Source organism: Trichechus manatus, unplaced genomic scaffold (genome assembly GCF_000243295.1).
Source record: "Trichechus manatus latirostris isolate Lorelei unplaced genomic scaffold, TriManLat1.0 scaffold00120, whole genome shotgun sequence".
Classification (NCBI taxonomy): domain Eukaryota; kingdom Metazoa; phylum Chordata; class Mammalia; order Sirenia; family Trichechidae; genus Trichechus; species Trichechus manatus.
This window is the reverse complement of record NW_004444056.1, coordinates 8,193,407-8,200,488: the sequence shown is the minus strand read 5'-3', so window position 1 is coordinate 8,200,488 and position 7,082 is coordinate 8,193,407.

Genomic DNA, 7,082 nt, shown 5'->3' with positions numbered 1-7,082 from the left:
TTCGTTATTCTTACTTCATCGGAGACTTTCCAAAGGCAGGTGGAGTTCTGTTTAGTCTAGCCAATGAACTTGACCCTGATGCTCAGCCAAGCTTGGGTCAGGCTGGTCTGCGCTACAGCCTCTAAGCTCAGGGCCCCTACCAATGTGTAAATTTTAATGAAAGTAAATGAAAGTTTCAAGGTAAACCCTGATACTGGGTCAAGCTTGAATTCTGACTGATCCTACCCTCTATCCTCAGGGTCTACAAAGGAATGTGCTGATGCAGATCCTGATCCTGTGCCAAGCTCCAGCATGAGCTACAGCATTAGACTCAGAGCTACTTCTGAATATTGAAACAACAGATAAGAGAGGAGGCTGGAATGACTCACAAGAGGATGGGCAAAACAAGGGGAAAGAGAAAGGAATTCATCCTTTAAGCTGATCCTATGAATGTCAGTAAATTTCCATTAGTGCCTTAAACCAGCCCAAGCTAGATCTGTCCCCCACCCTGACATGCGCAGAAGGACCAGATATGACCATTAGTTGACCTCAACAGAGGATGAAGCGATAGGTGGAAGGAATCAGACGAAGATCATCATCTAGACCCCATTCCGAAGAAAGAGGTCCGACAAGAACCACGTCACTTCCTGTTTCCTGGCCACCATAATACCTGCAATGCCTTCCTTATGTACACCTTCCAGAATTTTCCCAAATCACATGTAAGCCCTGCTTCCCCACAGCTTGGGGAGTCGAATCTGAGGAACTTCCTCCTGGCTCCTTGCTCTGCGCATTGCAGTAAAGTCACTTTATCTTTCTCAAAGGCTGGTGTCCAGATTGTTGGCAGGTCTGAGTGGGCCGGACCGAACCACTTTCTAGGGTTCATCAACAATCCCAGCAGGGTGGAGATCTTTAAGTAGTATTAAGAAATGGGAGGAATAAAAATGAGTATTGATGGAGTCAAAAAAGTTTTTCTTAGTCTAGTGCACTCACAAGTTGGGTGTTTGTCCCTTAACATTGAAGAACCCTAAACAAATCTGTTTTATTCACCCTCATTTGGAAGGATTTAGAAAGGTGCAGGACAAATATGACAATGAGAAGCCTGACTCCCTATTGCCTGGGTCGATGGTCTCCAATGTTATTTTGTGAATTAGTATTTCCAGATTCTTGAGGAGCCTAAGTAAAATGGGTTGTGAGAGTGGTTATGTTAGGATCAGTCTTACTGATTTTGAAAATAGGGAGTCTCCGACTTAAACGATGTATTTGAGTGACAGTGAACCACACTAATGATCAGCTTTTTTTTTTTTTTTTGAACATCTTATCGTTAGTGTTATGTACTACACACAATGTTGCAGCATGTAATTTATTGATGTAATCATTCTCAGATGTTTACTTGCAGATGTTCAATACTATGATTTACTGATCAAAACACTGCCGTATAGCAGGCTATGACTGGTCTACTATGAAGTCTGAGTCGGTGTTGGTGTTGGTGTAGGGAGTCATAACGGACAGGAACTTGGGCAATGTTCAACTCTGACGACATATGACAATTGAACTGCGCATGCACTCGACCCCCGTTAGGACTCCGACTTCATTGTTACAACACTGATGCCTACAAATAAAGATTGATTTTATAAACATACTGATGATAAAAGGGAACATTAATGAAAACAAACAAAAAAAAAGGTATTCGACTTATGTCAAAACCGATTTACGACGGAGCATCGGAATATAACCCAGGTGTAAGTGGTGGACTACCTGTACCGTGAAACAGAGCAGCGTGTTTTTGACACAGGACCCATAGCTCACTCTTGGACAATCATACAATCCCAAACTCACAAGTGCCCAGTCAATTCCAACTCAGAGCTACCCTATAACCCATTGCTGTCAAGTTGATTCCAACTCATAGCCACCGTATAGGATAGAGTAAAACACCCCATAAGGTTTCCAAGGCTGTAATCTTTATGGTAGCAGCCTGGGCACCTTTCTCCCACAGACGGTCTGGTGGGTTCAAACCGCCAATCTTTCAGTTAGCAGCCGAGCTCTTTAACCACTGTGCCACCAAGCCTCTTTTGTTCATAACCAAAACAGACCAGTTGCTGTTGAATCGATTCTGACTCATAGCGACCCTACAGGGCAGACAAGAACTGCCCCATAGAGTTTCCAAGGAGCAGCTGGTGGATTCAAACTGCCAAACTTTTGGTTAGTAGCCAAGCTCTTTAACCACTGTGCCACCAGGGCTTAAGGCGTAGGAAATCCTTTTTGGTACCTTACTGTTTTATAGGATTGCTATGGGTTGACGTGGACTCCAAGGCACACAAAAACCATCAGCACATGGTAGGAGGAAAACAGCTCAGCTTCCAACATGTGTGACCTACAACTCTTCTCTTGTAAATTGCTTGAAACATTAAAAAAAGCAGCTCTGGGCCTCAGGACCCCAAAGACTTTGAAATGGATCAAAAGGAGGAGAATCAAGTTCTCCTGGAATGAGAGAAACTGAAAGTCCATGTAGGGGGATGCAGGGAGGAGGGAAGCTCAGGCCCAGCCTGTCCCACTCCATGACCCGCCCTCGCCATTCGAGGCCCCACCCAGCCCCCTGGACAAGCCGGTAACGCCTAGTGCACTGCCCCTCCCCGAACCCTGCAAATCCCCGCCGCACACCCTTTACAGCTTGGCACGGTCTACTACACAGCCCCGCCCCGCCATCTGCACAGCCCCGCCCCGCCTCCCTGAACCGCCCCGCCCCTTGCGCAGCCAAAATCGGCCAACGCACAGCCCCGCCCCGCCTCCTGCAAAGACAAACCCCGCCCTCTGCACAGCCCCGCCCCACTCCGCCTCGCCTCCTGCACAAACTCCACCAGCGCACAGCCCCACCCCGCCCCCTGCACAGCCCCGTCCCCCGCGCCATTTCCTGTCGACACGGAGAGGCTCGTTCGGAGCGACAGTCTCAGCGGGGTGAGTGGGTGTCGTTTTCTAGTTCAAAGCTTCGCGTCCCTTTCACCCCCGCGTCCTCCACGCTCGGGGTCCGGGGGTCCCTGCGGACGTTCAGGTCCCCGCACCCGCCCCGCCGTCGTCCCGGATCCGCGTCCGTTTCCGGTGAAAGCAGCTCCGAGCGGGTCCGTCCGGCCTTCCCGCCTCCGGCCCCGGGGACCCGCGCGCCCCCTTTCCTGTCGGAGCCCCCCACCGACCCCTCCCCACCTCGCGCCCCGAAAGGCCCCGCGGGGGCTCGTTGTCTGCGTCCCCACCCCGTCCCCTGGGCTCGCTGGGCGGCGCCGGCGGCGCCCCACGGCCCCAGGACGCGAGTCAGAAAGTTTGGTTCATTCCGTTATTTTCAGTCAAATAATGTTTCTTCCTTTCATTCCTGAAGCTTATCATTTCTTTAAAGTTCTGTTGATATTTACTTAATTTTTAATATGAAATTTGGGTTTCCTTTTCCCCTCTCTAGGTTTAGAGATTTGAACAACCAGTTTATTTACTTGAATTCCCCCCACCCCCCTCGGTTTTTTTGGAAGGTCCCTGGGTGGCCCAAACGGTGTGCGCAGGTGTACGAGTCTAGAGATGGTTTAAATCCACCAGATGGCACCGCGGAAGAGAGGCCTGTACTTTTGTAAAGATTATAGCCAAGAAAACCCTATGGAGCAGTTTTATGCTGTAACACAGAGTTGCTGTGAGTCCAGTCCACGTAGGGCAATAGGTATTTTGATTTCTTTTTTTATTGTTATAGTTTAAGGGAAAGTTTACAACTCAAGTTAGTCTCTCATACAAAAAATTATGCATACATGGTTATGTGACCCTAATTACTCTCCCTATACTGTGACAGCACACTCGTCCTTTCCACCCCTGATTTCCTGTGTCCATTCAACTAACTCTTAACACTCTCTTGCCTTCTCATCTCATCTCTGAACAGAAGCTGCCTATTTAGTCTCATGTTTCTACTTGAGCTAAGAAGCACACTCTTCACGAGTATCATTTAATGCCCCACAGTCCAGTCCAATCTTTGTCTGAAGAGTTGGCCTGGGGAATTGTTCTGGGTTAACAGAGAGTCCGGGGGCCATGCTTTCTGGAATTCCTCCAGTCTCAGTCAGACAATTAAGTCTCGTCTTTTTACTAGAGTTTGAGTTCTGCACCCTACCCTTCCCCTGCTCCATCAGGGACTCTGTTGTGTTCCCTGTCAGGGTGGTCATTGGTAGTAGCCAGGCACCATCCAGTTCTTCTGGTCTCAGGCTGATGGAGTCTCTGGTTTATGTGGCCCTTTTGTCTCTTGGGCTAATATTTTCCTTGTCACTTTGGTGTTCTTCATTTTCCTTTACTCCAGATGAGTTGGGACCAATTGATGCATCTTAGATGGCCGCTTGCTAGCTTTTAAAACCCCAGACGCCACTCACGGAAGTAGGATGCATACATTTTCTCAATAACCTTTGTTATGCCAGTTGACCTAGATGTCCCCTGAAAGCATGGTCCCCAGACCGCCTCCCCTGCTACTCTGTCCCTTGAAGTGTTTGGTTGTTTTCAGGAAACTTCTTAGCTTTGGTTTAGTCCATTTATGCTGACTTCCCCTGTAGTGTGTGCTGTCCTTCTCTTCACCTAAGATAAATCTTGTCTACTATATAGTTAGTGAATAACCCTCTCCCTCCCTCCCCACCCTAGTAACCATCAAAGAATGTTTTCTTCTGTGTTTAAACCTTTTCTTGAGTTCTTACAATAGTGGTCTTATACAATATTCGTCCTTCTGTGACTGACTAAATTCACTCAGCATAATGCTCTCCAGATTCCTCCATGTTATAAGATGTTTCATGGATTCATCATTGTTCTTTATCGTTGCGTGGTATTCCATTGTGTGAATATACCATAATTTGTTTATCCATTCGTTCATTGATGGGCACCTAGGTTGTTTCCATCTTTTTGCTATCATAAACAGTGTTGCAGTGAACATCTATGTGCATGTATCTATTCGTGTGACAGCTCTTATTTCTCTAGGATGTATTCTAAGGAGTGGGATTTCTGGATCGTATGGTACTTCTATTTCTAGCTTTGTAAGGAAGCACCAAATGGATTTCCGGTGTGGTACCAGTTTACATTCCCACCAACAGTGTATAACTGTGCTAGTCTCTTCACAACCTCTCCAACGTTTATTTTTTGGATTAATATTAGCCTTGTTGGGGTGAGATGGTATCTCATTGTAGTTTTGATTTGCATTTCTGTAATGGCTAATGATAATGAGCATTTCTTCATGTGTCTGTTAGCCACCTGAATGTCTTCTTTGGTGAAGTGCCTGTTCATATCCTTTGCCCATTTTTTAATTGGGTTGTCTTTTTCTCATTGAAGTGTTGCAGTATCATGTAGATTTTAGAGATTAGACGTGATCAGATTTGTCGTAGCCAAAATTTTTTTCCTAGTCTGTAGGTTGTCTTTTGACTCTTTTAGTGAAGTCTTTTGATGAGTATAAGTGTTTGATTTTTAGGAGCTCCTAGTAGTATAGTCTCTCTTCTGGTGCTTGTGTACTGTTACTTATGGTGCATATTCTGTTTATACCATGTATTAGGGCTCCTAGCATTGTCCCTATTTTTTCTTCCATGATCTTTATTGTTTTAGATTTTATATTTAGTTCTTTGATCTGTTTTGAGATAGTTTTTGTGCATGGTATGCATCTTGTTTCACTTTTTTGTAGATGGATATCTAGTTATGCCAGCACCATTTGTTAAAGAGACTGTCTTTTCCCCAGTTAACAGATTTTGGGCCTTTGTCAAATATCACCTGCTCGTAGGTGGATGAATTTATGTCTGTATTCTCAACTCTGTTCCGTTCGTCTATGTATCTGTTGTTGTACCATTACCAGGCTGTTTTGACTATCATGGCGGTATAATAGGTAATAAAATCAGATAGCGTGAGGCCTCCCACTTTGTTCTTCTTCTTGAGTAATGCTTGACTTATCCGGGTTCTCTTCCCTTTCCATATGAAGTTGGTGATTTGTTTCTATACCTCATTAAAAAATGCCGTTGGAATTTGGATTGGGATTGCATTGTATCTGTAGATCGCTTTGGGTAGAATTGACATTTTCACAATGTTGAACCTTCCTATCCACAAGCAAGGTATGTTTTTTGACTTATGAAGATCTCTTTTGGTTTCTTGCAGTAGTGTCTTGTAGTTTTCATTGTTTACGTCTTTTGTGTTTCTGGTTAGATTTATTCCTAAGTATTTTATCTTCTTGGGTCTATTGTAAATGGTATTGATTTGGTGATTTCCTCTTGGAAGTTCTGTTTGTTGGTGTAAAGGAATCCAAATGATGTTTGTATATTTTCTTTGTATTGTGATACTTTACTGAAATCTTCTATTAGCTCCAGTAGTTTTCTTGTGGATTCTTTGGGGTTTCTATGTATAAGATCATATCATCTGCAAATAGAGAGACTTCTTCCCTACCAATTTGGATGCCCTCGATTTCTTTTTCTAGACTAATTGCTCTGGCTAGGACCTCCAGCACAGTGTTGAATAAGAGTGGTGATAAAGGGCATCCTTGTCTGGTCCCAGTTTTAAAGGGGAATGCTTTCAAACTCTTTTCATTTAGGATGATGTTGGCTGTTGGCTTTGTATAAATGCCCTTAACTATGTTGAGGAATTTCTCTTCTATTCCTATTTTGTTGAGAGTTTTTTTTTTATCATGAATGGGTGTTGGACTTTGTCAAATGCCTTTTCTGCATCGATTGATAAGATCATGTGGTTCTTGTCTTTTGTTTTATTTATGTGATGGATTACATTGTTTGTTTCTCTAATGTTGAACCATCCCTGCATACCTGGTATAAATCCGACTTGATCATGGTGAATTATTTTTTTGATATGTTGCTGAATTCTGTTAGCTAGAATTTTGTTGAGCATTTTTGCGTCAGTGTTCATGAGGGATATTGGTCTGTAATTTTCTTTTTTTGTGGAATCTTCACCTGGTTTTGGCATCAGAGTTATGCTGGCTTCATAGAATGAGTATGGGAGTATTCCATCCTCTTGTATGCTCTGAAATACCTTTACCAGTTGTGGTGTTAACTCTTCTCTGAAAGTTTGGTAGAATTCTCCAGTGAAGCCATCCGGGCCAGTGCTTTTTTTGGTTGGGAGTTTTT